A 7,423-nucleotide genomic window follows, 5' to 3' on the forward strand; every position below is an offset into this window, starting at 1 on the left:
TAAATATGATTTTTTGTTAAGGCCTCATAAGGCCTTTGTTCAGCCATTTTATTGTAACTTGTATAGAAATATTATTTGCTAGAAGAGATTATTCATTTTTCTGTTAACTTGCAGTTTTGCAATATGTGAGCCTATGGCCTTGAAGTTGAACTAATAGGGAACACCTGAAGAATGTAACCAGTTATGAAAACAATAATGAGCTTCATATCCAGCTGGTAGTATGGGAACTGTATCCATGGTGTTGCACATAGCATATCTCCAACTCCCCTTGAGATAAGAAATAATAGGCTCATCTGTCCTTAGAAGGGGGAGAAAAGTAAACACCTCAAGAATACGTGAGAAAGTTAATCAGTAGCGCTTCTCATAAACTAGTGGTATAAACTATTGTGTGCATATGACGTAGGATTCATTTATTCAGTAGCCTATAAAAACCTGTATCTTTGTATCAATAAACTAGAGAATATTCCTTGTATACAGAACTTGGTCTGTGTCAATTCTCTCCAGCTGATTGAAGCGCTTCCAGATATACTTGACACCACAGGCAGACTTGGGTCGGAATTTTAGATCTAACAACTTGGAGGTCGCCACAGAGATTCGCTGTCCAGCAGGCTACAAGACAGACAACGGAGGTTTCCCAGCACATTGAACCCCAACATCCGCGGTCAGTAGATTTCTACTCGTTGGTCTTCCTAGTCTGGGTCACCTCATGTCTGTCTGAGGCACCTGACACGCGAATTTGTGAGTCTCAAGTATCATCTGATTAATATAATACAGTATTAACCCAATTTGTTTACTGTAATTGTATTGTTGATTAGATTTTTGAAAGATGATTGAATTTTGAGTGCATGTGTTTGTACCTATGTATGATGTATAAAGCATAAAAGTCACATAAGACATTGATCAAAGAAGCATGTAATGGAATAGAGGGATTTAGAGAGTTATTGTTTTGAACATTGAGTGAACATTTTAGACACCATCCCCAGAGGTATATCAAAGAAGGGAGATTCTGTAATCTGCCCAAATTGTGTAAGAGAGATTTCCAAAAGACCTTCGTCCCAGATACTGTCAAAGAAGCTATTTAGCACGGACATCCAGTACAAGGAGTCCACAGAACGGGACGTCCAGTGCAAGGACAACCCACAGAAACTAGATAAGAGTCCCGATTTGGACTCAACAGAATACTGTCAATACGAGTAATATAGATAGTAAACAAATGACAGCAGCTCCCTCATAGATATGATGCACAAAGACTAAAGGAAATGGGGGAGTAGAAGGTCTGCAGGGAATTTTTCAAGAAAGCGGGGATAGCCAAAGATATGTGTGGATGGAGAAACAAAGGTGTTGCAAGTGGTAATGTGACAAGAACAAAGGGGTATTGAGATCAAACCCCAAGAGATTGTTTGAGGTGGCACAGGAAAGTTAAGAGATCTGAAAAGTCGAAATATATGTGGATATGCTAAATGCATCGGAAGCTGAATAATGAATCAAGTAGGTTGTATATTATAAATGTATGTTTGATCCTGTGCAGCTGAATAAGTGAAATGTGCCCCTCCTTTATTCTGTGTAAATGATTTCAGTGTGTTGAGATAAGAAGCACACTGTTTTTTGTTTTTTGACAATGTATGTAAAATTGAAAAAATGTGTCCGGAGTGCTGATTGATGATAACATGTTGAAGCTAACTTGTATTTAGTGTAATGCTGGGACTTGTAGTTCCACAGCAGTAGGCTGGAAGATGTCAGTTAAGTTTTCTTTCTCTGTATGTGAGTTTTGTCTCCGTCTTACTGCGTGTGAGAGAGATCCGTGATAATTCACATTGTTTGTTCTCTGTCTTAGTGCTCTATAAGGGAGATGTTTGATTTACTTTAAATCACAATGTTTGTCTGTCTTGTCCGTTTTTTTACAAGAGACATGTTTCAAGGTTGAAAAAGTTGTACATTCATTGCTTAATGATAAGCTTTTAAAAAGATACAAAAGAAGTTTTAAAATGTTTGGTCCGATTGCACGGACAAGATTGTAAATAATGTACATTATCACTATAAGTACTAGTGTCAGAACAAAGCTGGCTGGGATCCAACAAGCCGTTTCTGTATTTGAACAAAATAATTTTGTTTCTGAAGTTCAGAAATATAGCTTTCTCTTTAATGAAGTTGAGAATTGTGGGAGTGAGCTTACATGCTGTTTTTATCTGTGTTAAAATGGCGCTGATGAATGTTCTCAGAAATCAGGAGGGTTTGTTATGCCTTTAAAGAAATGTTACGAGATAAAATGTCGTCTGTGAGCGAGACTTAAGTGAATATATTTTTACTTTGAACACGAAAATCACAGAATCTAGAAATATGTGTGAATATTTGGTCACGGGAGAGAGATTTTGTTGAGAAAATGTTGAATGATTTACAGACACAATGTATTGTGTCTAACGAGAGTACTCTGATTTATGAGACAGTGCTGCTTTTAAAATGGTTGAATACTTGGAACCAAGATTCCAGATTGAATGTTTCTAAACCCGGAAATTTAATTAGTGTCATTTAAAAGGGCTGTACTAAGAGATGATAAGAAAGGAGTGGCTTTGAACACTCGCCCAGGTCTCATCACTTTGACATTCTCTATTTGTGAAATTAGGGACTGCCCCTTTGAGGAAATCAAGGCATGGAACGCATAGCGTCACAGTTAAGCTTTTAGCAGCTGTTCACTGGTTACCTGATAACAGTATACACGCATGTTACAGTTACAGTAATTCCTAGTAAATAAATGTTAATCTCTATGCAAAAGTTTTTTTTATTCACAGGTCTCCAGCTGCAAAGACCCATTAGGCAATCCAGATTGCATTGATTTAACTTCCAATGCACCATCTTTGCACCACAACAAACATAAGTATAAACTAATGAAGGATTTAAATAACGTAAACTCTTCTGAGTAATGATTACCTTGTTTTGGAAGAGATATTAGAGTTTATGTGCCATTCGCATAGCAAATGCATGAACTAGGTGGTTTTTCTGTATGTGCAGAAAGCAAAAGGTTTTTATTTGTATCCTCATTACAGTTTTGAGTAAATCAGTGTTTGTAAAGACATTTACTGCCCTTATTTACTGTGCTATAATTGTCATATACTGTAAATAATTCTTTTTATTGTGGGTATGGTAATGCATTGATGGGAATTCTATATTTTTACAGAAATGAAAAAGATTTAAGACTTTAAGAGCAATTGTATGTGCTCCTGCATTAGCACTTCTGGATCATAGCAAGCCATTTATACTCTCCTCTGAGCAGAACCAAATGTTTAACCAATTTTAAGCTGAAATAACTTCAGCGCCAGTACTGGCTTTGCCAGATTATGACAAGCCTTTCACATTATTTTGTTATGAAGTCAGTGCACATGTACAAGGAGTACTGACACAAATACATGGTCGCAAGCTAAGGTCACTTGCATACTACTCTGCTTTAGTGCTTGAAAAGAGTATAGATATTGTGCTAGGACACCCAGTTACCTTAACGGTATCGTACGTTGTGACAGAAACCAAGCACAAGCAAAACATTTGTTACCGGCCAGATTTACTAAGTATGAAGATATACAGCACAAAGGACATTCCCTCCTATTGTGAAATGAGTGACATATAACACTTGCCGAGCGCACTGTGTATTTTCTTCCTCCCTTTCCTTTTTTATTAGAAGAAAAAAAAAAAAAGGAAGCACAAGAGGCCCCAGAGCCTCTCATGTTCACAGATATATGTTAAGACCTTCAGACAAGGGGAATCTGAGTAAACTGTATTTTAAGTTTTTTAAAGGTCCAAGGGAGACCAGAGAGGGGAGTTCATTGATATTAGCAGGAGGAATATAGATTGCACGTTATTTTCCTTTGCTGTGCGCTGTAGATGTGTACTAGACTAGAAAGGAAAGCCAAGTTTGGAAGAACCAGACTCAGGCCCATAGTAATGTATAGATCATTATACATAATTAGAAAATTCTAATATGAAAGTTTAACCCAACCAAATAAAGAAAAGAGCAACCCATGACTACAGGGGTTTACACCCAATGCAGGAATGTGTTTGTGAGTATTGTGGCCCAACACATTATTATATACACTAATAGAACTGATGATGTGGCTTATTAACAGGTTATTTAAGCTAAGTGTTTCTCTTCCAGAAGAATTAAAGTTACCACATCTGTCTTAACCGTTGTACTGTACACTCCATCTAATGAGTGTAAACTTTGTGGAACTCAGAAACCAAGAACCTTTTCCTTGGATTCCACATGCTCCTTACTGAAGCCTATCCTAATGAAGTAGCACTGCTTACTCCCAGTAACGTTACACTTAAGCAGTGCACAATGTTGAATCCTGCTGCCTTATTGCAGCAAGTTTCAAAAGATGGGAGAAGTACCTGTATATATTGGGGTTACCCTAGGGATTTGGGGGAATTCCATTCCAGCTTGAACAGAAAGAAAGGAAAAAAAAAAAATGCAAACAAAATTTTTCTGAACATGATTGCATAGAACTAATGAAACAAGAATCTCTGGTTTTATCTCACATTAAAGATAAACCATTACCAGATGCAGACATCACTCTTTTTGTAGATGGTTCACACTATTACATAAATCCTGTCCCTTATACAGGGTGTGCTGTAACCACACACACAGAAATAGTGATTCAACAGACTCTACCGAGTCACATCAGCAAAAGAAGCTGAACTAAAGGCCCTGACACTTGCATGCATATATGCAAAAGGACAAAGAGTAAATATTTACACTGATTCAAGTTATGCATTTGTAATTGCGCATGATTATGGCCCTGTATGGAAAAGTAGGGACCTTATGGGTTCAGCAAGCAAACCAGTCAATATGATGAACATACCAGGGCATTGTTCACTGCATTCCAGCTGTCCTCCAAACAGTGATGAAGATGAAGACACACACAGAGATACTACCCCCGAAGCTAAGTGAAATAGACCAGGCCGCACGAGAAGCCGCCATAGCCCCAGTACCCCAAGGGGAGTCTATTTACATGGTGACCCCCTGACCCCTGTTTGACCAGAGCACACTCCAACTTATGGAAAGACAAGCAACAGAAAATAAGAAAAAGACTTGGGCAATACATGGAGCACTAGAAGTGCAAGGAGTGGTGTAAAGGTCAGCGTTTGTGTCTGCCAAAAGTAGTTTATCCCATTATGGCCAATATAGCACACGAGAAAGTGCATCTGGGAAAAGATGCTATGGTTGTACTCACTAGCAGCTTATGGATAGTACCAGGGTTCGCCCAAGCAGCACAGTCGGTAGTGGCAGAATGCCTAGTCTGTGCACAAAGTAACCCGAGTAAGTCTGTCCTATGGAAAAGCACACCCCAGACATAATATCCCTATAAGAGGATACAGATAGACTTTATAACTTCCCAAATGCTCGGGCTTTGAGAATGTGCTTGTCTGTGTCAACTTCTTTAGTCACTGGCTGGAGACATGGCTGTATAGAAAAGCAAATGCTAAAGCATTAGCCAAGAAAATTGCGAATGAGGTAATCTGATGATATGGTGTACCAGAGGTCATTGTAAGTGACAGAGGGATACACTTTACGGGGCAAGGATTCCAGAAACTATCACACCCCCTACAGATCCCAAAGTTCAGGATGTATGGAGCGCCTTAATGGTACACTGAAATTGAAAATGCAGAAAATAATGGCTGAAACAGGTCTGCCATGGATCTCATGTTTACCTGCACTCAGTAAAAAATACTGCTAGGAAAGACACAGGTTTAACACCATATGAGATATTGTTTGGCACAGCAAACAGAACAGGCTGTTATTTTCCATAGCAACTACACCATGTATATAGTGATTTGTTGAATTATGTTGCCTTATTATAGAAACAACTAACTGAAATACATGGTCAAATATTCTCCTCCATTGCAAACCCTAATTTTGATACAGGTACCCATAAACTGCACCCTGGGGGGCTGGGTGGTCGTGAGAAAGCACATCAGGAGAAGTCTTGAACCCAGATACAAGGGTCCTTATCAAGTCCTGTTGACGACTCCCATGGCAGTGAAAGTACAGGAAAGAGACACCTGGATTCACGCATAACACTGCAAAGTCTTCAAATCAGGGGAGTCTTGTTCTGATAAATAGAAATGACTGTCTCATTGTATTGATATGTCTTGCCAGAATAATTGTGACTGAAGTAGGGATTAAGGCCTCCCTAACCCAGTATGAAACAGACAGTTAAGTGACATATTGCCTATGCCACTGTGAGAAACATATGGGAAGGAGTGCTCAACAATTTGCACTCATAGTAGAGTAAACTCTGAAAATGTCTTTGTGCAGATGCATAACCTCATTGGTAAAGTTGTCAGTAATGATTCATGTTGGATATTGGAAATATTGGCATTAGTAGCAAATGGTTTAGCAATCCTGTTGATCGTATAGATGATAATGAAACTAAATATATGGCTGATTAAGAAGTTACTGACACTTGATTGTTGTCTCTCCAAAAAGGGAACCACTGAAAATCCCGAACCTCTGATGATCACAGAAATTACTTCTGAAACCTGACCAGACTATGAGTGTCATGAATTATTTGGACTAGCAAAGCCAAAGAACTGCAGAGTTTGCAACAAGAAACTACTAAAGATTGAACAAAGGACATGCAAGGCCTGCAGAACTACTATAGACTCATTAACTACCTACTAAGAAACCATCTTTTAAGAAACCATCTTCTAAGAAACCATCTTTTCTAGACATGGACATTTGCCAAAATGCATCTCCTCATAAATCAAGTTAGGACAGGGAGGATCACAGGCTTATTAGTGGGGGATGAGTTGACAGATTCCTAAGGGGACCAACTCTATGCATGTGGCCTCCTACATGTGTATAAGTACCTGCTTATTAAGAATGTGGTTCTATAGATAGGATTAGGTAGGTAGGAGGAGAAAGGGTCGAAAATTGAATAAAAGATGGGAAATGTTAAATATGATTTTTTGTTAAGGCCTCATAAGGCCTTTGTTCAGCCATTTTATTGTAACTTGTATAGAAATATTATTTGCTAGAAGAGATTATTCATTTTTCTGTTAACTTGCAGTTTTGCAATATGTGAGCCTATGGCCTTGAAGTTGAACTAATAGGGAACACCTGAAGAATGTAACCAGTTATGAAAACAATAATGAGCTTCATATCCAGCTGGTAGTATGGGAACTGTATCCATGGTGTTGCACATAGCATATCTCCAACTCCCCTTGAGATAAGAAATAATAGGCTCATCTGTCCTTAGAAGGGGGAGAAAAGTAAACACCTCAAGAATACGTGAGAAAGTTAATCAGTAGCGCTTCTCATAAACTAGTGGTATAAACTATTGTGTGCATATGACGTAGGATTCATTTATTCAGTAGCCTATAAAAACCTGTATCTTTGTATCAATAAACTAGAGAATATTCCTTGTATACAGAA

The 7,423-nt window shown here is 38.4% G+C and overlaps 1 long non-coding RNA gene across 1 annotated transcript; it reads left to right on the forward strand.

Annotated features, from left to right (window-relative positions):
* On the forward strand, positions 1-7,423 carry LOC142160748 (uncharacterized). Its single transcript, XR_012693294.1, has 2 exons — positions 1-3,417; positions 4,128-7,423. It is a non-coding gene; the product is annotated as an uncharacterized LOC142160748 (long non-coding RNA).

This window comes from Mixophyes fleayi, chromosome 6, assembly GCF_038048845.1.
Source record: "Mixophyes fleayi isolate aMixFle1 chromosome 6, aMixFle1.hap1, whole genome shotgun sequence".
Taxonomy (NCBI): domain Eukaryota; kingdom Metazoa; phylum Chordata; class Amphibia; order Anura; family Limnodynastidae; genus Mixophyes; species Mixophyes fleayi.